The 27,958-nt window shown below is 43.1% G+C and overlaps 1 protein-coding gene across 1 annotated transcript in view; it reads left to right on the top strand.

The window, feature by feature from the left end:
* Positions 1–27,958, top strand: part of tenm1 (teneurin transmembrane protein 1) — a 1,787,780-nt gene that overhangs the window by 539,884 nt on the left and 1,219,938 nt on the right. The window contains exon 3 of the mRNA XM_055643570.1: positions 11,376–11,483. The gene's annotated coding sequence lies outside the window, so the exon portion shown is untranslated. The remainder of the gene's footprint in view (positions 1–11,375; positions 11,484–27,958) is intronic.

The raw sequence follows: 27,958 nt of genomic DNA, 5'->3' as shown, positions 1-27,958 counted from the left end.
CAATCTTTCACTTTATGAATAGCAACCTGGAATTCAAACGTGGGAAACTCTGCTGCACAGCTGAATGTTCTCGACCTGAAACATCACCCATTCCTTCTCTCCAGAGATGCTGCCTGTCTCGCTGAGTTACTCCAACTGTTTGTGTCTAAGCTGAATGTTTAGTTTTGTTAGCTTAAAGATACAGTGTGGAACCATGTCCTTCGGCCCATCGAGTCCACACCAACCAGCGATTCCTAACACTATCTGGGCAGCATGGTGGCACGGCGGTAGAGTTGCTGCCTTCCAGCGAATCCAGCACCGGAGAACCAGGTTCAATCCCGACTACGGGTGCTGTTTGGATATTCTTCCCATGACCTGCGTGGGTTTTCTCCGAGATCTTCGGTTTCCTCCCACGCTCCAAAGACGTTGGGTAATTGGCTTGGTAAATGTAAAAATTGTCCCTAGTGTGTGTAGGATAGTGTAAATAAGCGGGGATCGCTGGTCGGCGTGGACCCGGTGGGCCGAAGGTCCTGGTTCCCTAAATTAAACTAAAAAATGAAACTATCCTATGCAGTAGGGACAATTTACAATTTTACCAAAACCAATTAACCTACAAACCTGTACGTCTTTGGAATGTGAGAGGAAACCGGAGCAGGTCATGGGGAGAATGTACAAACACCTGGCCATCTTTACCTTGCACTAAACGTTATTCTCTTATCGTGTATCTGTACACTGTAAGTGGATCAATTGTAATCATGTATTGTCTTTCTGCTGACTGGTTAGCATACAACAAAAGCTTTTCATTGTACCACGATATACATGACAATAAATCAAACTAAACTCCATACAGACAGCACCTGCAGTCAGGATCAAACCAGGGCCTCGGGCACTATAAAGCAGCAACTCTACCGCTGCCCAATAGGTGCAGGAGTAGACCATTCGGCCCTTCAAGCCAGCACTGCCATTCACTGTGATCATGGCGGATCATCCACACTCAGTACCCCGTTCCTGCCTTTTCCCCATATCCCCTGACTTCGCTATCTTTAAGGGCTCTATCTTCTCTTGAGGGCATACAGAGAATTGGCCTCCACTGCCTTCTGAGGCAAAGAATTCCACAGATTCACACCTCACTGGGTGAAATAGTTTCTCCTCATCTCCGTTCAAAATTAGTTAGATGTGGCCCTTGTGGCTAAGGGGATCAGGGGGTATGGAGAGAAGGCAGGTACGGGATACTGAGTTGGATGATCAGCCATGATCATATTGAATGGCGGTGCAGGCTCGAAGGGCCGAATGGCCTACTCCTGCACCTAATTTCTATGTTTCTATGTTTCTAAATGGCCGACCCCTTATTCTTAAACTGTGGTCCCTGGTTCTGGACTCCCCCAACATCGGGAACATGTTTCCTGTGTCTAGTATGTCCAAACTTTTTTATTTCAGATTTGTAGCTTCAACAGTTTTTTTTCTGGATTTTCTCCCCTAAAGGCAACCAATGTATCCCCATTATTTGCGAATGGAGCAAGATCAAATTTGTGGTTTGTGCGTACACATTTGTAGGGAAAATGCTTGAACCTACGATGAAGGAAGTTAGTAATAAATCGTGATGAAACAGGGCAGAGTCTGAACAGATACATCGGGATAATGGTGAGGGGCTGGGGGGGGGGGGGTCTTCGGACCAACAGAGGTCCAATATTTGGACATTGAGATAATCTGATCTTGAATTTGAACAAAAAAAACCCTTCTTCCCACCAATCTCTACAGTTCCCCACTGGTTGCAGATTTCCAGCCTGTAAAAGATTCAGGCTGGAAGATTCATTTGATCCTCTTCTCTGGCCGCTGGCCCAGGCCATTCCCTCTCCTCCCGCTCTTCCATCGGGCAAAAGGGATAGAAGCGTGAAAACGTACAACTACAGATTCAGGGACTGTTTCGTCCCAGCTGTTATCACGCAACTGATCCATCCTACCACAAATAGGGAGCAGTCCTGAACTACTATCTACCTCTTTGATGACTCTCAGACTATCCTTGATCAGACTTTGCTGGCTTTACCTTGCATTAAACGTTACTCCCTTATCATATATCTATACACTGTAAATGGATTGATTGTAATCATGTACTGTCTTTCTGCTGACTGGTTAGCACGCAACAAAAGTTTTTCACTGTACCCTGTGTGCGGGGATCGCTAGTCGGTACCAGCTCTGTGGGCCGTGTGGCCTGTTTCCGTGCTGTATTTCTAAACTAAACTAAACTATCATCTGGATCTATGTGAAAAAGGCATTAAATATTGCAATCATTTGTCTGGGCTCAAAGTTCACATGAAATTCTATAATTATCCAAGTACAGATATATAATTGCAACTTAAGTTGCACATTTACGTACAAAGCTGTAAATCAGTTCATTATAAAGCCTTATTTGCTGTTCCATAGTCCAGTTGCTAGGTTGCAGTGTTTTGAGCAGGAGTACTGATTAACTTTTCTGTTCTGACCTACTTTTACCCTCCAATGACAGTTACTAATATTTGTAAGGGGAAGGCAAACTTTATGAATAATTAAAACGAAAGAAATGTTTAAAAAATCATTAAAGTCTCATTAATGGATTAATTTAACTTGGTTAATATTCCACTGTGTAGTTAGTTCCGTGATGTGCTCAGTGATGGTCTTTGGAGAAATTGAACATTAACAGTGTGTGTGTGTGTGTGAAAGAACTGCAAGTGCTGGTTTAAATCGAAGGTAGGCACAAAATGCTGCAGTAACTCAGCAGGACAGTCAGCATCTGTGGAGAGAAGGAATGGGTGACGTTTCAGGTCGAAACTCTTCTTCAGACTGATATCACCCTCCTATTACATCATCTAGTTAAATTTGGTTGTAGCCCAACTAGTGCAAAGTGTTGACCAGGAAATCCGTTGGCGCAGCGGTAGAGTTGCTGCCTTACGGCACCAGAGACCTGGGTTTGATCCCGACCACCAGTGCTGTCTGTGCAGAATTTGTATATTCTCCCCGTGACCTGCCTGGGTTTTCTCCAAGATCCACTATTTCCTCCCACACTTCAAGGACGTACAGGGTTGTAGTTTAATTGGCTTGGTATAATTGTAGATTGTCCCTAGTGTGTGTAGGATAGCGTTAATGTTTGTGGATCACTGGTCAGCACGGACTCGGTGGACCGAAGGGCCTGTTTCCGCGCTGTATCTCTAAACTAAACTAGATGAATTCTAGAGTTTTGTTTAGAGATACGGAGGTGAAACAGGCCCTTCAGCCCAGAGAGTCCGTGCTGACCAGTGATCACCTCTTGCACGAGCACTATACTACACACTGGGGCCAATTTACCAAAGTCAATTAACCTATAAACATGTACGTCTTTGGGGTGTGGGAAGAAACTGGAGCACCCGCAGAAAATCTACGCCCTCACGGGGAGAATGTGCAAGCTCCGTACAGACAAGCACCTGTACTCAGGATCGAACCCGAGTCTCTGGCAATGTAAGCCAGCAACTTTAAAGCTGCACCACTGTGCCAATTGCAATAATCAGAGAAAGATTCATCATGTTCAATAAATTATGATTTTAATTTTATTATATTTGACAATTCCAATCATCAGAGGACATGCAGAACTCTCTTCTTAGAATCATCAGTCATTTTTGCTTCTATTTCTCTCACTCCAGTCTTATTACCAATCGTTCAAACCTACTGTAACTACACTTTACATTGCCTTGGGAAAGCTGCCAACATAATCAAGACCTTTCCCACCCCGTTCATTCCTCCTTCTTCCCACGCCCATCTGGCAGGAGATACAGAAGCTTGAAGCATGCACCGTCAGACTGAGGAACAGCTTCTTCCCCTGTTACCAGGCTTCTGAATGCTCCTTCCATTAACTAGGGTACAGTCTGAAAATCCACCCCACCTCATTGCGGACGTTAGACGTCTTCTCTGGAACTGTTATCCTACAATGCTGAGAACTATATTCTGTGTGGTGTATCTTTATCTTTGCTCTATCTCTTGTACTTGATTTTATTTGTGTTTTTATTATCTGATTCCATTAGGCAGGGGGCAAATTAAAGCTATTTACTGTACATTGGTAGCCGTGGCAATAATAAATATGAACTAAAATCTGAATCTAACTCACTTTGGGGTGGCACTGCGGCACAGCGGTAGAGTTGCTGGCTTACAGTACTGGAGACCCGGGTTCGATCCTGACTACGGGTGCTGTCTGTATGGAGTTTGTACCTCCATGTGACTGTGTGGGTTTTCTCTGGGAGCTCTGGTTTCCTCCCACACTCCAAAGACGTTTGCAGGCTAATTGGCTTGGTAAAATTGTAAATTGTCCCTAGTGTGTTTTGGGATAGTGTGTGGGGATCGCTGTTTGACCCCGACTCGGTGGGCCGAAAGGCCGGGTTCTGTGCAGTATCTGTAAACTAAAGTAAACACTCTGGACTACACTTCCATAAGGTTCAGAAGCTTTTGAGTACCAGGTATTTAGTTCCCCATCTGTAACACTGGGTACAGGGTGCTAGGAGTATGCATGTTGGGGACTGACATTCTTTATCAAGATTCTCCAAGTTATTAATTATTTTGAACTGTGATTTGAAACAAGAGTGCTGGCCTCTTTTCTAACTTTGTGTAGGAAGAAACTGCAGATGCTTGTTTAAACTGAAGATAGAGACAAAAAGCTGGAGTAACTCAGCGGGTCAGGCAGCATCTCTGGAGAAAAGGAATAGGTGACGTTTCAGGTCGAGACCCTCCTTCAGACTGTGAGTCAGGGGAAATGGAAATAGATTTAGACAGTGATTATAGAGAGAGATATAGACAGTGAAATAGAGAGATATAGAACAAATGATTGAAAGATATGCAAAAAAGTAACGATGATAAAGGAAACAGGCTATTTTTAGCTGTGGGCTCGGTGAAAATGAATAACAGACAATGAGAGTAAACAAGATGACATTGAAACTAGTACAACGACTTGGGTGGAGGAGGGACGGAGAGAGAGGGGCTGCAAGGGTTACTTGAACTTAGAGTGAAGCACAAGATTATTTTATAATGTTTTAGGCAGCATCTCTGGATGGAAGGAATGGGTCACGTTTCGGGTTGAGGCCCTTCTTCAGTCTGAAGAGGTTTCTCGACCCGGAACGTCACCTATTCCTTTACTCTAGAGATGTGGCCTGACCCGCTGAGTTCCTTCTGATTTTTGTGTCTATCTTCTCTTTTCTAACTTCATTGTTTGTCATCAATCACAGGGATTCAGGTGAACCATGATTGCAACTGTCGCCCTTCAGAGGTCCAAGTAATTTAACACAGTGTAAAACTTGCAGCCTAACAATTTCTGCTCTGTACACCAAATATTATCTTTTGGAGAGAGAACTCTTCAGGTGACGATGTTTGCATGATTCCAATTAAGGGCAGTGTTTTCAGGCAATACAAAAGAAATCTTCATCTCTGACAATTAATTTACCTGGAGCCACACTCACGACCACAATCTAGAAATACAAACTTAAAGATCTGCGTCACAATTTTAATCAGATGTGGATGTACTCACCTCACCAGCCAATAAACCCTTCCTCAATAATAAACTATCATTAATTATTCCAGACTCGAATCCACTTTGGATTAGGTCACCCCATGTACAAAACAAAATAATTTATCTAATATTTTAAAAAAATATTTATCTAAAATCATGAGTCAATTCTACATCTTTTAGTCTATTTCAATTATGATTTAATTTTGTTCTACCAGAATTTGATCAATTAATTAATTCCTTAATTTGTAATCCTCTGTATAATCATGGTTGAATTAATCGCAAATGTAAAAATTCCAACTGTCCGCAATTACCGTTTTCATGCCCTTATTTTCTTAACGATTATTAGGACACGAATAAAAATAACAATCAAACCAAAATACGGCAAAGCTTCATGAAAAGTTGATGAAAAAAGTGTAAACTTGTAAATCATTGATATGATCAATCAAAGGGAACCGCTTATAACTCGAGAAGAAAGAACAATTTATAACCGAATCTAATAAGCATCAAGGGGTGTGAGAATCACTTTGAAATGCTGTGACTTGCCAAATACAGCAGGGATTTTTCAAAGAGTATACTCTCACATTAAGAAAGCAAGACAATTGATCGATTTACAACAGCAAGGAAATTAGTAAGAGGAAAATTTAGGAACATGATGGTAGGAAACAAGTTGTGCTCAGTGAAATGATAAATAAGCATACCAAGAAAGACAATAAAGGAAAATATATTGAGGTTATTTAAGATGCAACTTGATGCCACATAGGGGGTTAGTGCATGGAATGAGCTCATTGTATTATGGAATTGAATATTTTACTGTCACTATGACAAGACACAGTGAAATCCTTTGCTTGCATACCCAAGGTATGCAAATAATATCCATTAAAGGGTGCTTACAAAGTTACAAATCCCCCCCCTCCTCGCTCAACTCCAGTTCCCTCTTGTTCTTTGCCCCCTTCCACCTTCCTCACGGCGGTCCCCCCACGCCGGGTGGTCCATTGCTCTTTCCATCGGCAGCGACATTCTCACTTCCATGTATCTGTCCTCGTCCGTCGGTCAGCGCGGATGGTGCAAATTACTTTTTCTTATTCCCTGGGTTTATGCAAATACAAGCAGTACCTGAGCGAGGAAAACTACAATTGCATTTAGATCGAGCCACCTTTGTTATTGTTAATATCACAATCTTGTTCCACAGCCTTGCCTCTGCTGACGGAAGGACATGTCACAGTCCTCTGTTCCATATAACCATATAACAATTACAGCACGGAAACAGGCCATCTCGGCCCTTCTAGTCCGTGCCAAACACTTATTCTCACCTAGTCCCATCTACCTGCACTCAGACCATAACCCTCCATTCCTTTCCCGTCCATATACCTATCCAATTTATTTTTAAATGATAAAATCAAACCTGCCTCCACCACTTCCACTGGAAGCTCATTCTACACAGCTACCACTCTCTGAGTAAAGAGGTTCCCCCTCATGTTACCCCTATACTCTGTCTGCCCCCTTAATTCTCAAGTCATGTCCTCTTGTTTGAATCTTCCCTACTCTCAATGGAAAAAGTTTATCCACGTCAACTCTGTCTATCCCTCTCATCATTTTAAAGACCTCTATCAAGTCCCCCCTTAACCTTCTGCGCTCCAAAGAATAAAGATCTAACTTGTTCAGCCTTTCTCTGTAACTTAGTTGCTGAAACCCAGGCAACATTCTAATAAATCTCCTCTGTACTCTCTCTATTTTGTTGACATCTTTCCTATAATTTGGCGATCAAAATTGTACACCATACTCCAGAATTGGCCTCACCAATGCCTTGTACAATTTTAACATTACATCCCAACTTCTATACTCAATGCTAGTCCTCTCAGCCTGGCCGGCCACGAGTCAACTCCAAATGCTGTAGGAAATAAAAGGTGGACACAGTGTCAGTGTTATGGCCTGACAGCGTCAGAGACGCAGGTTCCATACTGACTACGGTGCTTGTACATTCTCCCTGTGACCTGCATGGGTTTTCTCTGGGTGCTCCGGTTTCCTCCCACACTCTAAAGACGTGCAGGTTTTGTAGGTTAATTAGCTTTGGTAGAATTGTAAATGATCTCCAGTGTGTAGGATAGTGTTAGTGTGCGGGGATTGCTGGTCGGTGAGCTGAAGAGCCTGTTTCTACTCCGTATCTCTAAACTAAACTAAAGCTCATTCTGTATAAGGATGCAAAGACATTTGCTCAGCTTTGAGATTCTTTTTTGAGATTAAATTGCTTTCAGTCATTTTACTGCTATTGGTTCTCGTCAATGGGATGTTGAAAGCTTTTTTTTATTCATTTAAATGATGCGTTGGGAACATTTCCCTTTTGGGAAATTGGTTATGTATGAGAGAGTCTGGCAATGGGTTGAACAGATTATTGGGGTGTGTCTGCCTTGTTATACTGCTGCATGTGGGGCTTATTCCCAAGGCACAGCAGTGGGGATCTGAAACCAGGAATGTAAGACACGCTCTTTTGCAGAGTACTCTCTGACTTGCTACATTGCTTCTGGAGCTGTGGTTGGTATGAAGGTTAGGTGGAGCTTTATGTCTTTCCAGTTGATGAAAGAACAGAAAGCTTTTCGAGCTCTGCAATGTTTTGAGAACTGCAAAGATACGCCAGTGCTTTAGTTGCTGTGAATCACTTTGTTTTTTTGATACAGCTCGGAAACCGGCCCAGGGATCCCTGCACATTAACACTATCCTACACACACAAGCGGGACAATATTTACACTTATACCAAGGCACTTAGCCTATTAATCTGTACGTCTTTGGAGTGTGGGTGGCAACCGAAAATCTCGGAAAATGCCCACACGGTCACGGGGAGAACGTACAAACTTTGTACACACAGCACCCATAGTCGGGTTCGAACCCACGTCTCTGGCGCTGCAAGCGCTGTAAGGTAGCAATGCTGCACCACTGAGCCGCCCTGAAATGTAAAGTAAATAAATGCCCCAGCCAACATTTGCAAAACATTGAGTGTTTTACTGATAAGAAAAATGTATCATTGTGCTAACTTTCCTTTGTTCTGTGTGGAACCCAAGAAGCACTGAGCAACATTTGTGCTCATTTTAGATCTTGCCACTCCCGTCTGACTAATCAATTAAAGATTGCCATGGTTTACCTTTAACAGTTTTTGTTGCTATCTGCTTTTTAAGAAATGAACTTTGACTGGAAGGTTACAAGAGAGTATTCTAAGGGATAGAATATACATGCACTTAGATGGACAAGGGCTGATTATGGATAGTCAACATGGTTTTGTATGTGGGAGGTCATGTCTCACAAATTTGATTGCGTATTTTTGAGGATGTGACCAAAAAGGTCGATGAAGGCAGAGCTGAAGATGTTGTATACATGGATTTTAGTATCAAGGTAGACTAGGTTCCGCAGGGTAGGCTGCTCTGGAAGGATAGATCCCATGGGATTCAAGGAGAGATAGAAGAATGGATAGAAAATTGGCTTCATGAAAGGAAGCAGAGGGTGATGGCGGAAGGTTGCTTTTCATACTAGAGGTCTATGATGAATCTAGTGGTGTGGTATGTAAAACCATGAGATGTATAGATCTAGCAGACGCACAGAGTCTCTTACCCAGAGGAGGGGAATCGAGAACCAGAAGACATAGGTTAAAGATGAGAGTGAAAAGATTTAATAGGAACCTGAGGGGTAACTTTCTCACGATCAAGACCGTTGTGAATTTTGCATTATTTTCCCATCAAATTTGCTTAATAGTATATTTGTCATTCCTTGTCAATTTAATAGTACATGTTTTCCCCATCTAATAATAGAATGTAATAAATGAATGCTGGCTTCAAGAATATCTGAATATTTGAGTATAGAAGTTGGGAGGTCATGTTTCAGTTGTACGAGTCATGGGTAAGATCACATTTAGTGTATTGTGTTCAGTTTTGGTCACCATGTTATAGGAAAGATGTTTTCAAGCTGGAAAGGATGCGGAGAAGATTTACAAGGATGTTGTTAGGACTCAAAGACCTGAACTATAGGGAGAGGCTGAGCAGGCTAGGACTTTATTCCTTTGATGGCAGAAGGATGATGGCTGATCTTATTAAGGTATACAAGGTTATGAGAGGAATAGATTGGGTAAAGTCATTTGCCAAAAGTATGAGAATCCAGAAAAAGAGGGCATCAGTTTAAGGTGAGGGGGGAAAGATTTAATAGGAACTTGAGGGATAACTTTTTCACACAAAGGGTGCTGGTTGTATGGAATGAGCTGTTGAAGAAGGTAGTTGAGGACTATTATAATATTAAAGAGACATTTGGACAGGTACATGGATAGGATAGGCTTAGAGGGTTATGGGTCGAACATGGACAGATGGGATTAGTGTAGATGGGGCCTGTTACTCAACATGAGCAACTTGAGTCGAAGTGCCTGTTTCATGCTGTATGACTCTGCAACTACTTTCTATGCTGTGATTTAATAAAAAAAGAAAGAATTGGAATCTCTAACAATGATACGGTTTTCCTGCATACATTCTGAAGTTGCTGTGGAGTCGGGGACCTTTCTATTTTATAACGTGTTCAGGACACTGCTTATCATTGCTGATCATCACATTTGTTTCTCCAGTGAAGGTATCCATGTAGGTTCAGAATCAGCACCATCACAGATGAATTGCACAAGTCTGCTTAACAAAAGGAAAAAGAGACAAGGCATTAGATGGCTTTATGTTCGCTAGCTTTTCACTTCACTTCTCCAAGTTTTGAAGTGCTCTTGTACCTTTGTGCAGGCATTGGAAACTTCCAGCTTCTGCTGTGAAGTGGTGGCTGACATGTATGTGAGCTGACATGTTAGATAGTGAGTGGTCATGGGCTGATTGAATCTGCATGGCAGCTTGCCTTTCTGTACCCTGGTCAGGAGTCTGAAGTCAATGCTGGCTTCTTTTTACCACCCGGCTGAGATCAGCCGTTTCCACATCGATCAGAGTTCAGTACCGGGATCTTTCTTAATCTGTACAGATCAGTACCATGTGTTGAAGCCATACTGATTATATACCTCATGTTCATCGCCCCCACAGCAAACAATGTACCAATCTACATGCCCTTCATCACTGTCCCCTTTGATCTGTGTTTTCACACCTTACCCTTCCTTATCTCCATGCCTCCCTCTCCCCTGACTCTCAATCCGAAGAAGGGTCTCGACCCGAAACATCGCCCATTTCTTCCCTGGTCGTTCCACTGAGTAACTCCTGCATTTTCTGTGGCTATTCAGGGAGGATGCCTTATTCTACGCATACACACACACACGCACACGCACACGCACACACACACAATTAAATATACTCTTGATACTCTTGATACTCTTGATACTCTTGATACACACACACACACACAAAATGGCTTTATTTAAAAAAAGTTAAAGCAAGCTTTGTTCTTGTGCCGGGTAGATTATTCAGCACTGTGCCCCTCACCTGTGGGGACCAGGCTATTTGTGAAAGCCCGTCATGATCGGGGAGCTGACAGTGTGTGTAAGAGTGTCTGAGTGTGGCACAGTTTGCGCTGTGCAGTCTACCTATTTCTTTGTCTGCCTCGCTAATGCCACAGAAAGCTCAGGAACAATAACTCGGTATGGGTTGCCATGGTTACGACTCTGCACGCACTGTAGGTGAGTGCGAACACACAGCTATTTGATTTCTTTCCCCCCTTCTTCCACCCACCCCCCGCCATCCTTAGTTGCTCGCAGGCAGCTTGTTATAGTCGGGCCTCCACCGCATACATGGCAAATAAATTCTGTGATTTTCTTCCTGAGAATAATTTTCTTTGCTCCTCATTTTTTTGTAGACATTTACATTATCTGCTATTGAATCTCTGGGATAAATAAACTAATCGCCTCTGAAGTGCTAATAGCTCTTTTTTGTTTGTCTTTTATTAACAGGGTTTATCATTTCACCAATTTGCTGTCTTGACTCGCTGTTTCCCACAGAATCACCACATCCTCCTACAACTGAGCCTGTAGTCCAACCAAAAACAGAGGGAGAAACAGGTAAAGAAAGGCATTTAAAAGAGAAACAATGGTGGCTACAATTTTATTCCAAACTTTGCTCTTTACGTCAAGTACCGATGATACAATAATGATACAATCCTGTTGTAAAGATGGCCATTATTGCATCCCCATTTGCAATTGAAAGTACTCCAGTTATTTAACGAATCATCTTGGACTTAATTTTTGTAAGCAGCTATTTTAATTGTGGTTTCGAGGTCTGTAACCAAATCCTAGTTGGCGCTCTCTAGAGTAATAAAACTCAGCTTAATTTTTGCTTGATCTGCAATTAAGTTTGCATTTGGAATGCCCTTTGTACAACAGCGCAAAGCTTATTTGTGTTGTGACTTTTTTGAAAAGATGTGAATCCTTTAATTTTCTTCCCACTCACCGCCCTTCCATAATTCCCTGGCACATTGCCAGCTGTCAGGAAGACGGCAAGCATGTAATCTGATTGATGCTTAGCATCCACCGATGTGACTTTGAGGCAGTCAATAGAAGGCGTCCAACTGCGCTGGTTGCAATGTTCCCCTCCTTTGTCCGAGCTCCTTCTCTCCCAACTGCAGTGTGGCACAGTATGGAATATGTGCAGCACGGATCCATCAAAGCTGCAACTCCCACTGCCTTGGCATTGGGCCCTACTGTTCAAATATACTGGGCCACCTTTTTTCACTTGAACAATATTGTACTGCACCTGGTGGCTTTACAGCGGAATGTCATCACATTCAAAGAGGCACCATGCGTGCACATTTATTATTAGTCTGCCAACTACAGTCCTTTTGATACTTTGAAACTGTGCCACAAAAAATGTATTCAGTTGTTGAGATGAGTTGTAATTAAGCAATGGGCTGCTTTGATCAACAAAATGAGAAGAGAGAGTTGTCTTGCCCCAACAGAGTTGGACTTCAACAGAGAGCTTTTCTGGGTGGGTTTGCTTCTCTGAGTCAATTGTGAGTTGATTATTGTGACGAGCAGTTTAATGCTGGATTTGTACCTCTCTCTCTCTCTTGCTTTGCTGTAATAAGTTTAAGTTTATTTAAATAAAAATGACAGTGGACAATAATTTAAATGCAAGAGATTGAAATTTTTCTAAGGAGTGAGATGCTGGAATATAGTGAGTGTCATTGGGATTTTGAAGGTTGGTTAAAGTTTTATGCAACAGAAGTGTATGGAGGCCAAATCAGTGGATAGGTAGAGATAGATAGATTCTTGATTAGTACAAGAGACAGGGGTTATGGGGATAAACTTGATGGGCCGAATGGCCTGATTCTGCTCCTATCACTTATGAACATGAACTTTATTAACTGGGCAGCAACAGCTGAATAAAAGATTAGTCTTAATGCCCGAGGAGAGACAAAGGGCTGGAGTAATACAGCAGGCTAGGCAGCATCGTTGGAGAACAGGGATAGGTGACATTTCGGGTCAGCACACTTCTTCAGGTGGATTATAGAGGTGGGGAGAACAGGTTGAAGCAGATTCACAAGAAACAAAATGTGTCTTTGGTGAAACGGCCTGACAAAGGGTCTGGACCCAGACCAGATCACATATCCATGTTCTCCAGAGATTCTGCCGGACCCACTGAATTACTCCAGCACTTTTTTGTGACTTTGGTGGTGGCTTACTGTGGTTTAATTCCAACAGAAGACACAGCTCAGCAGATCAGGCAACATGGAGGGGCAGGACAAAGCAGGGGCTATTGATGGTTGGACAAAGGCCAGAGATGAACACAAAGTGTGAGATGTAAGCATTAGATCATTAGATCATAAATGATAGGAGCAGAATTAGGCCATTCGGCCCATCAAGTCTACTCCGCCATTCAATGGCCGATCTATCTCTCCTTCCTAATGCCATTATCCTGCCTTCTCCCCATAACCTCTGACACCCATACTAATCAAGAATCTATCTCTGCCTTAAATATATCCATTGATTGCCTACACAACCTTCCTCGGCAAAGAATTCCACAGATTCACCACCCTCTGACCAAAGAAATTCCTCCTCTTCCAAAGATAACGCCCTTTAATTCTGAGGCTATGACCTCTAGTCCTAGACTTTCGCACTAGTGGAAACATTCTCCCCACATCCACTCTGACCAAGCCTTTCACTATTCTGTACGTCTCAATGAGGTCCCCCCTCATTCTTCTAAACTCCAGCGAGTACAAGCCCAGTGCCGTCAAATGCCCATCATACTGTATGGTAACCTACTTCCTCCTGGGATCAACCTTGTAAACCTCCTCTAGTCCCTCTCCAGGGTTGTGAATGTAAAGCTAGTGGATTGACGGGGTACAAATTGTTTAGGAATGTAGGTAGAGGGGGAAGGGAGGGGAGAGTTAGGTTCAATGCTAGCCAGGGCTCAGGGGAGGAGGGAGGATGAAGGGGAGGTAATGCCCCAGGTTGCCACAAGATCAGCTTTAATTAACCTATCATAAAAAAAGTATAGTTTGGAGAGAGCTCCAGCCGTCATGGTTTGGGGGTGATGGGGGTGCTGTGTCGGTGGTGAGATCCCTAAAGTGCAATCAGGGTGATGATGAGACATACTTGAGCCTTGAGATGACGTGATCTTGAGTTGAAAATTAATCATTTGTTAAGGGAAGGGATGACTGGCACTTGCAGAGCACTTGCAATGTCATCAAGAAGCCTAAATGGTTCATAACCAACTAAATCCTATTCAAAATACGGTTGTGCTTGCTGAACAGGGATTGTAGCATCGAATCTCCATATATATAGGTATGCTGGTCGAGTTAACAGCCAGAAAATATGTCAGAGTAATGTTTACAGGGAGATCAGTATCAGCTTTAACATTAATCTGAACACTCCTGTTCTCCAAACGCAGATTCAATATTTCCTGGAGGTTATGATTTGACTATTATCATTAAAGATATCTCACATTTAACTCCTCATAAAGGTGAATCTTGTGTCGATTGTCAAAAAATATAACAGCAGTTATCAATTGGGAAAGGAGTTTTCTTTATTCACCATTCATGCAAAGACTGAAATGGATTTCTCGATCCTGGTATTCATAGTTTCAGCTGAATAATAATTGAATACATTGAATTGAATTGAATAAATGCTATTAGCCAAGTATGTGTGGGATTTGCCTTGGTGCTTTGCTCACAAGTAACAACATGATACACAGTAGACAATTAAAAATAAGACATTATAATTTATACATGTGAAGAATGAAATAAAATACCAGAGCAAAAGGAGGCTACAGACCTTTGTCTGTTGAGTAGAGCTACTGCTTGTGGAAAAAAAAAATCAGTTTTTATGCCTGGCTGTGGCGGCTTTGACAGTCCGGAGTCGCCTTCCAGAGGGAAGTGATTCAAAGCAGCCTGGTGCAATCATGATTTGGCTGAAAATTGTGCCTAGTTATCCTCCAGTGTTTTGATATTACTGAACGCAAAGATTGTTACATTGTCATCCCAATGATTTAACTGACTACATGTCTCCTTTCAAAAGGCTTCCTGTAAAAACATATATCTGCACAAATATTTTGAAAATATTGAAAATACATTTCCAGAAAGAAATTTGATATTTACAAATCTGTATACACTGTTTCTTACATCTTACAGCTGTTTAAAGTACTAGGATATAACGAGAACAAAATCAGAGCAATGGTAATGTTTAAGATGTGAATCTGTGATGTTGGATCTTAGACAGCAAGCAGGATTTCTTTCAAGATAGACGCAAAAAGCTGGAGTAACTTGGCAGGTCTGACAGTATCTCTGAAGAAAAGGAATTGGTGATGGTTTGGGTCAAGACCCTTCTTCAGACTGGAGAGTCAGGGGAAAAGGATTCGAGAGATATAGACGGTGATGTAGAGAAATATAGATCAAGTGAATGAAAGATATGCAAAAAGGTAACAATGTTCAAGGAAACAGGTCATTGTTAGCTGTTTGTTAGATGAGAACGAGTTACAGTCAACAAGGCGATGTTGTACCACTGGTACAACCTGCTCGGGGGAGGGATGGAGAGAGAGAGGGGATGCAAAGGTTACTTGAAGTTAGCGAAATCAATATTCATCCCACTGGAAACATGGTCGTAAAGTCGGAGAGCAGGAGAAATCACAAAGGGAGAACAGCGAGAGAGGGTGCTGCAGAACTCGGAGAGTGGAAATTTCAAAATGTTATCCAAAAATTCTGCAAATTTAATACATTTATTTGAGATGGTTTTTGCTGGATACATTAAAGATGTTATGAGATGACTTCTATTGTTGTTGTCAAGAGAATGTCACTTCCTAATCTTAAGGGTTAACTCTACTCGCTCAAGTTTAGTCACAAATACCCGGGAATTCACCTCTGTATGGAGGTTTAAAGCTTGTTATTTAGTTCAATAGCTTCAATATGTGTTGCCCTGCCCTGAAGATGAATTTCAGACGTGGAACACAAAGTGCAGACAGGGCAATAACATTCTACTGATGAGGATAAACTTGTGGAATTGGGCTGCTTCACTCTACTCAACAAAGGAAAATACTGCTTGTTTTAATGTAGTCATTGTCATAGAGTGATACGGTGTGAAAACAGGCCTTTCAGCCCAACTTGCCCATACCAGCCAGCATGCCCCAGCTACACTAGTCCCACCTGCCTATGTTTGGTCCATATCCCTCCAAACCTGTCCTATCCGTGTACCTGCCTAACTGTTTCTTAAATGATGCGATGGTCCCAGTCTCAACTACTCCTCTGGCTGCTCGTTCCATACACCCACCGTGCTTTGTGTGAAAAAAGTTATCCCTCAGATTCCTGTTAAATCTTTTCCCCTTCACCTTGAACCTATGTCCTCTGGCCCTTGATTCCCCTACTCTGGCCAAGAGACTCTGTGCATCAAAATATGTCTGGAGCATCGCGGTATATATGCAAAAAAATACATAACATGCTGGAGTAACATGGTGAGCCAGTCAGGCAGCATCTCTGGAGAACATGGATAGGCAACATTTCGGGTTGGGAACCTTCTTCAGACTGATTGTGGTGGGGCAAGGGGAGGTAGACAAAACTGAAAGAGAGGTGAGGCCAGGACAAAGCCTGGCTGGTGATGGGTGGATACCTATCAGAAGAAGGCTCTCAACCTAAAACGTCAACTATTCCTTTTCTCCAGAGATGCTGTCTGACCCACTGAGTTATTCCAACTTTTAGTGTCTGTCTTCGGTAGATAGGCAGAGGGTCGGACAAAGGCCAGAGATGAGAAGACATAAACTGTGAGATAAGGAACAAAGAAGTGAAGGGGTGCAAACTGTGAAGCCAGAAGAAGAAATATAGGTGGAAGGGTTATATGCAAGTTGGAAATGTCCAGCACAATTTTTGGTTGAAAGTGTTTATTTCTAAACTATAAAATTCATTCCTTGAATCACAATTGAAAGTAAGTCCCACATTTTTACTTTCTGGATCGGATTTTTAATTTGGATTCCATGTCAAGTGGCTGTATACAAAAGCCTGGTTTTGCATGGACTGTGCACTACTGGGAAAGTTCAGAAGTGATGGGAGCAGCACTAGACCATTGGACCCATCAAGTCTACTCCGCCATTCAATCATTGCTGATCTATCTCTCCCTCTTAACCCCATTCTCCTGCCTACTCCCCGTAACACCTGACACCTGTACTAACCAAGAATCTATCGATCTCTGCCTCTGCCATTGAGTTGGCCCCCACAACCTTCAGTGGCAATGAATTCCACAATATTCATTACTGACTAAAGAAATTCTTCCTCATCTCCTTTCCGAAAGGAACGTCCTTTAGTTCTGAGGCAATGACCTCTGGTCCTAGACTCTCCCACGAGTGCAAACAGCTTCTCTACATCCATCCTATTTGTACCTTTCGCTATTGGGTACATTTCAATGAGTTCTATATTGGTGTCACAGATTTGTTTTGAATGAGATTATTTCTTTTTTACCTATCCAAGAAATCTGTAAATAAGCCACATTTCCAGTAGCACCATTTGAAGGAGAACAGATTTGTCTTCAGTGGCTTACATTTCATGCAATAGCATCAATAGACAAATTAAGTGGTCATTAAATCTATTGCTGTTGACAGCAGGTTCTTCTGTGAAATATTGTTACTTTGCTGGTTCACCCAACAGCTAATTACATTTCGGAACAACACATTGCATGTGATGAATTTGGGACATTTGAAAGTGATTAAAGTTGAACAACAAATAACAGACCTGTGGTGATCTTTTTCTTGGGGGAGATTTGTATTGGATCAGCCTTTGGTTGCGAATTAATGGTTGTCACGATGTGTGTTCAAGGTGCTTAAACTGAGCTATGTTTTTCATTTTCAAAAATCAAAAGGAAGTTTTTCATGGAAAGAAAACGGGGAAATGGAGACCTCTTCAATGGAAACCACCTGTGGTCTCTGGAACAAGTGAAGTTCTCAAGAACAAACTCACTCGTTTTCTTTTAATCCGACACTACATTTACAGTATTCAGGCAAAAAAAAAAAAAAGTTGACTTGAAATTAATGAATTTAATGAGAGCAGACATTCGTAGCGATGAATGGTCAAAAAATAATTAAATGGTCAATGGTTCTTCTAATGTCATGTTGTGGCAGACTGAGATATTTTGGTATCGAACCGTTGTTGGTCGGGCTCAAACTCTCGTGTGGACCGGGCGTGATCTGGGCCGACCGATCACGCGGTCAGGGGGACGGGCCGTTGTTGGGGTTAGAGAACAAAGGATTTGGTGGTTGGACGTTAGCTCGTGTGTGCTCACGAGTGACAGCTATAGTTAAATATCAATGATACGTGAGTGACGGGGCTGTATCGGTTAAATGAAAATTGAGTGTTTACACAACACATGGACCTCCACAACGTGTACAAAAAAGGTATTTTGTGCATTTAGATCAGTGAGATTATTGGCATACCTAAAGACAAAATCTGATTAACTACTCCATGCTTAGAAACAGCCCACTGAGTCCGTATGCAATAGGTGCCTGATTTTGGTGCCATTTTATACAGTCCAAGCTGCTGTTGGCCACAAAGGCCCATTGCAGCCGTCAGCTCATGTGGATCACCAGCGAACCGCCATCCTCCTCTCCTCTCCGGGCCTTCAGCCTTCGTGCCCCAGTCCTAGCCCCAGCATGTTCCCGATGTTAGGGAAGTCCAGAAACAGTGGACACAATTTTAGACTAAGGGGTAAGCCATTTAGAATGGAGATGAGGAAACACTTTTTCACACAGAGTTGTGGGTCGGTGGAATTCTCTGCCTCAGAGGGCGGTGGAAGCCGGTTCTCCAAATGCTTTCAGGAGAGAGCTCTTAAAGATAGCGGAGTCAAGGGGTATAATGATAATAATAATAATATCTTTTATTGTCATTGCACATAAGCACAACGAGATTTGGGAGAAGGCAAGAATGGGGTACTGATTGTGGATGATCAGCCATAATCGCAATGAATGGCGGTGCAGGCTTGTAGGGCTGAATGTCCTACACCTGCACCTATTGTCTATTGTCTATTGACCTTGAAGACATGGAAGGTCACACCCCTTGGTTCTCCTACCAGTTCTATGTCCAGTGTATGCTGGTGATGCCAACTCCCTCCTTTATCCGGATGCAGGGGCTGGACTCATCTAACTTGTATATAACCCTTCCACCTCTATTTCTACCTCTCTGGCTTCACAATTTCTACCTTTCTCTTCTCCGTTCCTTATCTCACGGTTGATGTAATTTCATCTCTTTCCTTTGTTCAAACCTCTGCCTATCTACTTAAGATAGACACCAAAAGCTGGAGTAACACAGTGGGTCAGACTGCATCTCTGGGGAAAAGGAACAGTTGACGTTTCCGGAGTGAATGAAACCCATTCCAGGCAGACTCCGCCTTTTCCGCAACCGGCTGCGTGCCGGGGTTTGGAAACCACCCGCATGACCCTCCTCTGAAAGCTTCTGCCGGACCTGGGGGATGAACAGGGCTGAATCCGGCCACAGTTACATTTGACAGGTCACATCCCACAGGTCTCATGGAACCCCGTCTTAATATAAAACACTATTAAAATTTTGATTATTGATTATTACAGCGGCGACTTCTCCCGCCCGAATTGCGGGGTTGAGAGTGACCTGGTGGGGGGCCCTACAACGCCCGGCGCGGCCTTAATTTGCCGCGGACTAGCGCCCGCCGGGGGCTTTGACCTCGACTTCGGGAGGGAAATGGAGTGCAGGGGAGAGACAAGAACTTTGCCTTCTATCACAGTGAGGAGGAGAGCCACTGTGATGGATGTTCATGTGAATAGTGTTGGCGTGTGTTTTGGTTCTTTTATTGTATGGTTGCAGAAACTACATTTCGTTTGAACCTCATGTGAGGTTCAAATGACAAATAAAGGTATTGTATTGTATTGTATTACATGAAGGCTGTTGTATTTACATTGGTGGGGAATTATTAGGGAAAATAAGCATTTTTTTAGTTTAGTTTAGTTTAGAGATACAGCGCGGAAGCTGGCCCTTTGGCCCATGCTGACCAGTGATGCCCGCACGTTAACACTATCCTACACACACACACTAGGGACAATTTTTACATTTAGACCAAGCTAATTAACCTGCAAATTTGTACAGTACGTCTTTGGAGTGTGGGAGCAAACTGAATTTGTCAGAGAAAGCCCACACGGTCATGGGGTGAACGTACAAACTCCGTATAACCAAGCAACCATAATCAGGATTGAACCCAGGTGTCTGGCACTGTAAGCACCGTAAGGCAGCAACTCTACCGCTAGGCCATCGTGCCACCCTAATTTAATCTTTTTATGATTATGTGAATGACTTCCTCGATGGATTCTGTCAAGTGCAGACCTGGCTTTCGTGGTGCTGACCTCTTTTCAACAGCAACTGGTGAGGCAAAGCTGTATGCCTCGCCGCTGCCATAGTGTTGCCATGGCAACAGGGCCTTCTGAACACACAAGGTGCATCTCACTTCTTGTCCATTGTATAATGAAAACAGAATAATCACAAGAAAAAGTAGAATCGAGCCTGTGAAAAGATGAGCAGAGAGGAGACTAATAATATTTTTTGGTTTAGTTTAGAAATACAGCGCAGAAACAGGCCCTTCGGCCCACCGAGTCCGTGCCGACCAGCGATGCTCGCACACGAACACACTATCCGACCCACACTAGGGACGATTTACAATTATAGCAAGCCAATTCACATACAAACCTGTACGTCTTTGGAGCGTGGGAGGAAATTGGAGCGCCCGGAGAAAACCAACACAGGTCACGTTAGAGAACGCACTAACATCACACAGCCAGCACTCGTGGTCAGGATTGAACCCATGTCCCTGGCGCTGTTAGGCAGCAACTCTACCACTGCGCTACCGTGCTGCCACCTGGTAGAACTGATCACACTTCTTCTTTCAATATAAGGTTTTGTTCATAAACATGCAGAGCACATGGAAATGGCAATTAAATTTCAATTTAGTTATGGTGGTACATTTCAAAATCATTGGAACTGAATTTGCAGAGTTGATTACAACCAGCACCTGAGAGATTGGTGTTAAGGCCAAATAATACTTTTTTTCTGGGTATATAATATCGAAGGAATAAGACTGACGCAAAGAGCTGGATTAACTCAGCGAGTCAGGCAGCATCTCTGGAGAAAAGGAATAGGTGATGTTTCAGGTCGAGAACTGAGAAGCTATTTGAGAATGTGTAACAGCAATAAAAGCAATGGGACTATCTGGATAGATTTTGTAGACTGGGCCTTCGTGGGTAACAAAAGGCTTTAGGGTCACAATAGCATTGCTGTTCATTTGGAACTAATGTTATGTTGTAATTCTTCCCAAAACGCACATGTTCTCACTTTGCTCTTTAATGAAACGGTGCACAGCGAAAACGCAGACACAGCTAGACATGCATATTGAGACCCAGTCCCAGACACCTCTTGCTCTATCCTGACTTGCAGCTTACGTGATTTCCAGTCTTGTGTAATTCCAAAGATAGACACAAAAAGCTGGAGTAACTCAGCGGGACAGGCAGCATCTCCAGAGAGAAGGAACGGGTGACGTTTCTGGTTGAGACCCTTCATCAGACTAGTTAGGGAAAAGAGAAATGAGAGATAGAAACGATGATGTAGAGAGATAAACAACAACGAATGAAAGATCTGCAAAAAAGTAAAGATTATAAAGGAAACTGGCCATTATTAGCTGTTTGTTCACCTCCGTTTGAGCCCAAATGACTGTTCAAAACTGCAGGTATATCATTGTATGTCTGAAGGATGGTCCTAACCCAAAAAGTAATCTATCCATGCTCTCCTGAGTCACTGCCTTATCTGCTGAGCTACTCCAGCACTCTGAGTCTTCTATTGTATGTGAAGTACTGGCAAGCCACCACCTGAGATCACCAAAGTCACAAAAACATGACACAAGGTGCTGGAATAACTTAGTGGGTCAGGCAGAATCTCCAGAAAACATGAACGGTGAGACTTCAGGTTGGGTCGCTTCTTCAGACTGGGTCACCAAATTCACCTTTTGTTTCTCATGAATCCTATTCAAACCTGGGCCTTCTCTGTTTGTCAATACAAATCTCTGTATTCTGAATTGATGACAGTGAAGGGGAAAGTGAAAAGCACCAAATATTTTGTTTTGGAGAAAACAGCACGGAAACAGGCCCTTCAGCCCACCGAGAATGTGGCGATCTGTGAATCACATTAACACTATCCTACACACACTTGGGACAATTTACATTCATACCAAGCCAATTACTCTACAAACCTGTACGTCTTTGGAGTGTGGGAGGAAACCGAAGATCTCTGAGAAAACCCGCGCAGGTCACGGGGAGAACTCGTACAGACAGCACCCACAGTTAGGGTCGAAGAAAATGAAAACAAAGTAAAGGAGGGGAAGGATGACGTCAACTAATGAAAAGACAGAGACACAACCTCTGATGAGCTTTTGTCAGCACTGGCCCTGTACCCACTGGAGTTTAGAAGAATGAGGGAGGACCTCATTGAAACGTACAGAATAGTGAAAGGCTTGGATGGAGTGGACACAAAATGCTGGAGTAACTCGGCAGGACAGGCAGCATCTCTGGAGAGAAGGAAGGATAGAGTGGACGTGGAGAGGATGTGTCCACTAGTGGGAGAGTCCAGGTCACAGCCTCGGAATTAGAGGACGTTCTCTTAGGAAGGAGATGAGGAGAAATGTCTTTAATGGGAGGGTGGTGAATCTGTGGAATTCTTTGCCAGAGAAGGTTGTGGAGGCCATCAGTGGGTATTTTTAAGGCAGAGATAGATAGATTCTTGAGGGGTTAGGAGGGAGAGATAGATCAGTCATGATTGAATGGCAGAGTAGGTTTGATCATAGGTCTACTCCTATCACTTGTGACCTTATGATAATAAAACATAAACATAACCAATGCCCTTCCCAAGAAATCACAGTAACAGGATCAGGGGAAATGCACAAAGTTTCTTCAAACCTTCCTCTATTATTCTTCAGCAAACTTTATGAATAACCACGATTGGCAGTAATTATCAGATTAATAACTGCACTTATGATATTCTTTATTTTCCTTAAGGTCATGGTAAGTAAGTTTTAATGGATGGTAATTTAAAAGAGTTCTTGGATCAGAACAATTATTATGTGTGTGAAATAATATTGCTGTGCGATCACTAATGTTTAATGAACCACAATTATGATCAGCTGATAGTAAAATTTGATGTTACTCAAGGTCGGTTTTGTCACTGAGAAATGCAGTGTCTGGATAATCAATTTTCAAGGTGATTTTTTTTTTAATGGTTATACTTTCCGTAGTCCTGCAATAGATATCCCAGTAAGAGGGAGCACAAGGGCAAAGACTCGTCATTTGCCTCTCCATTCACTCTTACTTTGTATCTGATCTGGCTGTTTCCACAAATTGATGTGAAGTACATTTGTTGGGATGCCTGAAAAACAGGTCTTCACAAAAATGTTGATCCTCCCAAGCAGCTACTTTATAAGTTCTAGGAGCCTGTTCCTGTACTTGACTGTTCTATGTCTATATTGAGACCACATTTGGCCTTCATAACAAGAGGATTTCAGTATAGGAGTAAAGAGGTTCTTCTGCAGTTGTATATCTGGAGTATCGTGTATCGGGTACAGTTTTGGTCTCCAAATTTGAAGAAGGACATCCTTGTGATTGAAGCAGTGCAGCGTAGGTTCACGAGATTGATCCCTGGGATGGCGGGACTGTCATATGAGGAAAGATTGAAAAGACTAGGCTTGTATTCACTGGAGTTTAGAAGGATGAGGGGGCGGAATCTTATAGAAACATATAAAATTATAAAAGGACTGGACAAGCTAGATACAGGAAAAATGTTCCCAATGTTGGGTGAGTCCAGGACCAGGGGCCACAGCCTTAGAATAAAGGGGAGGTCATTTAAGACTGAGGTGAGAAAAATCCTTTTTCACCCAGAGAGTTGTGAATTTATGGAATTCTCTGCCACAGAGGGTAGTGGAGGCCAAGTCACTGGATGGATTTAAGAGAGAGTTAGATAGAGCTCTGGGGGCTAGTGGAATCAAGGGATATGGGGAGAAGGCAGGCACGGGTTATTGATAGGAGATGATCAGCCATGATCACAATGAATGGCGGTGCTGGCTCGAGGGGCCGAATGGCCTCCTCCTGCACCTATTTTCTATGTCTAAATTAGGCTGAAGGGCCTGTTTCATGCAGTATGTATCTAAATGTGAATATTACAAGAGTACTGTGGCCCTAGATATCTGGATCATTGTATTTGAATCCTCAAAATCACAACCATGCTGTTACACACAGTGGAGGTTTGCTCAGCTACCTGCAGAGTTCTTATTCCACCAGTCCAGCAGTGCAGGCGAGAACCATGGCTTCAAAACAGAAGAGGTAGAAGCTGCAGGAGATTATGTGATGCTTTGATAAGTCGCTTTCTATGTCAAGTCCATTTTCAGGCTCCGTCATTTTAATTCCCGCAGTGTCCAAAAAAAAAAATCTATTTCGGTTTTCTAATAAACTCATCAACTGGGTATCCACCGGCCTGGGGGGAAGAAATTGCAAAGGTTCAGACTTATGAGTGAAGAAATGACTTCTCATTTCAGTCATAAAATAACTTCTCTTTTATCCTCGAGGCTCTGACCCCTAAATATCATCTCTCTTACCAGAGAGGAGGATAAACCCTCAACATTCACCCCCATCAAGCCCTCTCAAAATGTTATACATTTCATCAAGACCACTCATTTTTAAATTCCAGAGAATATTTTCCCATTCTGCATAATCTTGTACACAAGTCCTCATTCTAGTAGTCTATTTTATTAAACTTTTCCTACTCCATGAATCTGATAAAGGACGGCGCAGCGGTAGAGTTGCTGCCTTACAGCACTTGCAGCGCTGGGGACCCGGGTTCGATCCCGACTACGGGTGCTGTCTGTACGGAGTTTGTACTTTCTCCCCGTGACCGTGTGGGTTTTCTCCGAGGTCTTCGGTTTCCTCCCACACTCCACAGACGTACAGGTATGTAGGTAGATTGGCTTTGTAGGTAGTTTGATAGATTGTAAAAAAAGAATTGTCCCTCGTGTGTGCAGGATAGCGGTAAGGGCCTGTCCCACCAGCATGCGACACCAAACGTGGTGGCTTGAGGCGTACGGCCTCGCGGGGCCGGTCCCACTTCCAACCACGGAGCCGTCTGGAGTTGTGCGGGGCTGGTCCCGACATCATACTCGCCAATCAGCTGGGCAGGAGGCGGGCCAACTGAATTTGGACGTCGCACAGCGTCGGGCGGTTACGTCATCACGCAACGGCTCGCTGGGCGGTGATGTCATCGCGCAACGCTACGCGCTAGTCGTACGCCGTCGAGATGCTGCGTACGGCATCGAGACGCTGCGTACGACGTCGTGGCGCTGCGTACGGCCTCAATGCGGCTGCGGGCTGACAGGCCGTTGTCGCGCAGAATTTTTGGACAATGTCATTTTTCGCGCGATGTCGGGGCCACTCCGCACAACTCCATATGGCTCCGGCAATCGAAGTGGGACTGGCCCCGCGAGGCCGTACGGCTCAAGCGACCACGTTAGGTCGCGCTAGCCGCATGCAGTCGCATGCTGGTGGGACAGGCTCTTTAGTGTGCGGGGATTGCTGGTCGGTGAGGACTCTGTGGGCCGAAGGACCTGTTTCTGCGCTGTATCTTTAAACAACTCTGCAGGTCAAGTGTATCCTTTCTTGTGAGATTAGAGCTCTAGGTTCTCCAAGCCCCCTAAGTAATTATGTTAAACATTCTTAAACTTATTCTCCACTTTGCAATTAATAAACAAATTTACAAGTTCCTTTCATAATCTTTTGCTGCACTTGCACATTGACTTTCGATGATCAATGCATATAAACACAGAATACACCCAATCCTAGCATCTAAAGTTGCTTTCTTTCACAAACGAGACCCTTTTTCTCCCATTTTCCAAAATAATATGTATTTAAATCGTTCATTATCTCAGTGTCCCCTCATGGGCTCAGTACACATTTAGTTTACTTTTGTTTAGAGATACAGCACGGAAACAGGCCCTTCGGCCCACCGGGTCCGTGCCGACCAGCGATCACCCCGTACACTGGGGACAATTTACTATCCTACACACTAGGGACAATTTACAATTTTTTGTTCAAAGCCAAACCCTGTAAAAATGTGGAGTGTGACAAGAAATGAGAGCACCTGAGGAAAACCCACACAATCACAGAGAGAATGTGCAAACTCTGTACAGATGGCATCTGCGGTCAGAATCGAACCCTCGGGCACACTGTAAGGCAGCAACTCTACTGCTGCGCCACCCGTGCCGCCCTTGCTATTTCTTGCTCGCATTTGGCTTTAGCACTCCTTGCTGCCTTCTGAATGTAACCAGATTATTCCCCCCCTCTCTCTCTCTCTATCTCTCTTCCAAATAGTATCCAACCCCGACAGATCTATTATAGTTGTAATCTAGTGTAATAACCTGTTGTGCGCCATCCATTTGAGTACGCTTGAAAATCAGAACATATCACATCCACATATTCTCTGTACTAATCATACTAATTATCCCTTAAAATACAGAGATTTGACAGCACAGTTACTTTTTCATAAATTTGTGTTTATTATGTTTAATTATACTGTGCCCAGCTTAAATGTCTCCCAAAATAGATTCCAATAAGATTATAAATTCACTTTTTGTTGTTTGTTTCCTTCTTCCTTGAAGAGGCTTGGTGACATTTTCCCACCTTGTATCTATGGTAACATATAAAGCACACAGGAAATTCTGCAAGACCACTACCAATGCATTCATGGACTCTCTTAAACTTGAACATGTAATCAGTCACGGCAAGGCATTTGTTGGCTCCTGATCCTGTTAAATGCTCCAGAGCGAGTTGCAATCTAAAATTTACATTGTACACTCAGTCAAAATGTTTTATCTCACTGCTTTGCCATTATCTTCGAAGGAACTCACTTTTACTTTCACAGATCTCTTACAAAAGTAAAATTCCCCAGATGCTAACATATGATGAGTGTTTGATGGCACTGGGCCTGTACTTGCTGTGGTTTAGAAGGATGAGCGGGCACACCATTGAAACTTACAGAATAGTGAAAGGCCTGGATAAAGCACATGTGGAGAGGATGTTTCCACTAGTGGGAGAGTCTCAGAACAGAGGCCATATTCTCAGAATAAAAGGATGTACCTTTAGAAAGGAGTTGAGGAGAAACTTCTTCAGTCAGAGGGTGACGAATCAGTGGGATTCATCGCCACAGATGCTGAGGAGATCAAGTCATTGGGTATTTTTAAGGTGGAGATTGATAGATTCTTGATCAGTTCAGGTGTCAGGGGTTATGAGGGGAAGGCAGGAGAATGGGGTTGAGAAGGACAGATAGATCAGTCATGATTGAATGGCGGAGTAGACTTGATGGGCAGAATGGCCTAATTCTACTCCTAGAAACTACGAACCTATGCTGGAAAACTGAAATAAAGCAAAAATTCTATAAATACTCTGCAAAGCCAGATAGAGTCTTGGGGCAGAGATCAGAACCAACAGTTTCGGGACTGAAATGTTACCTATTTTTAGCTCTATATTTGCTAATGACTTAATATGATTTATAAAACAGCTATAGATTTTAATCTATTTTTGGCAATTTGCCTATGTTATATTCTCTGTGGATTGTCACCTTGTCGTTGTGGAGAAGCTTGTGTGGTCCTGAGATCCTGAGAGCGATGCCGTCTGGAGCTATCCTCCTGGTGGGGCCACCCATGGCAGTAAGGTCGAGTAGTGGAGAGTGAAGACGACCTCCTTCGACCTCCCTTCGATTATGATGAAGACTATCTACGACTACCTTCGACTACCCTCGATTACCTACGACTAACATGCCGACCTACTCCGACTAAACCTACGAGTAAAAAAAATATTGATTTTTTCCATGGCGACCTTTTTTTACTCGCGGGCATTTTTTAACCTATTGAAAAAAAACCGCCGCAACCTAGCTGAGGCCTAGGGTACGCGGAGACCACGCTCGAGCATGAAGGAGAGTTACGAAGACCTCCTACGACCTCGTGTCGACCATGCTGCGAGTATG

Source organism: Leucoraja erinacea, chromosome 12 (genome assembly GCF_028641065.1).
Source record: "Leucoraja erinacea ecotype New England chromosome 12, Leri_hhj_1, whole genome shotgun sequence".
Classification (NCBI taxonomy): Eukaryota; Metazoa; Chordata; class Chondrichthyes; order Rajiformes; family Rajidae; genus Leucoraja; species Leucoraja erinaceus.
Note: the sequence above shows the minus strand (reverse complement) of the source record. Positions and strands in the feature narration are given on the sequence as shown.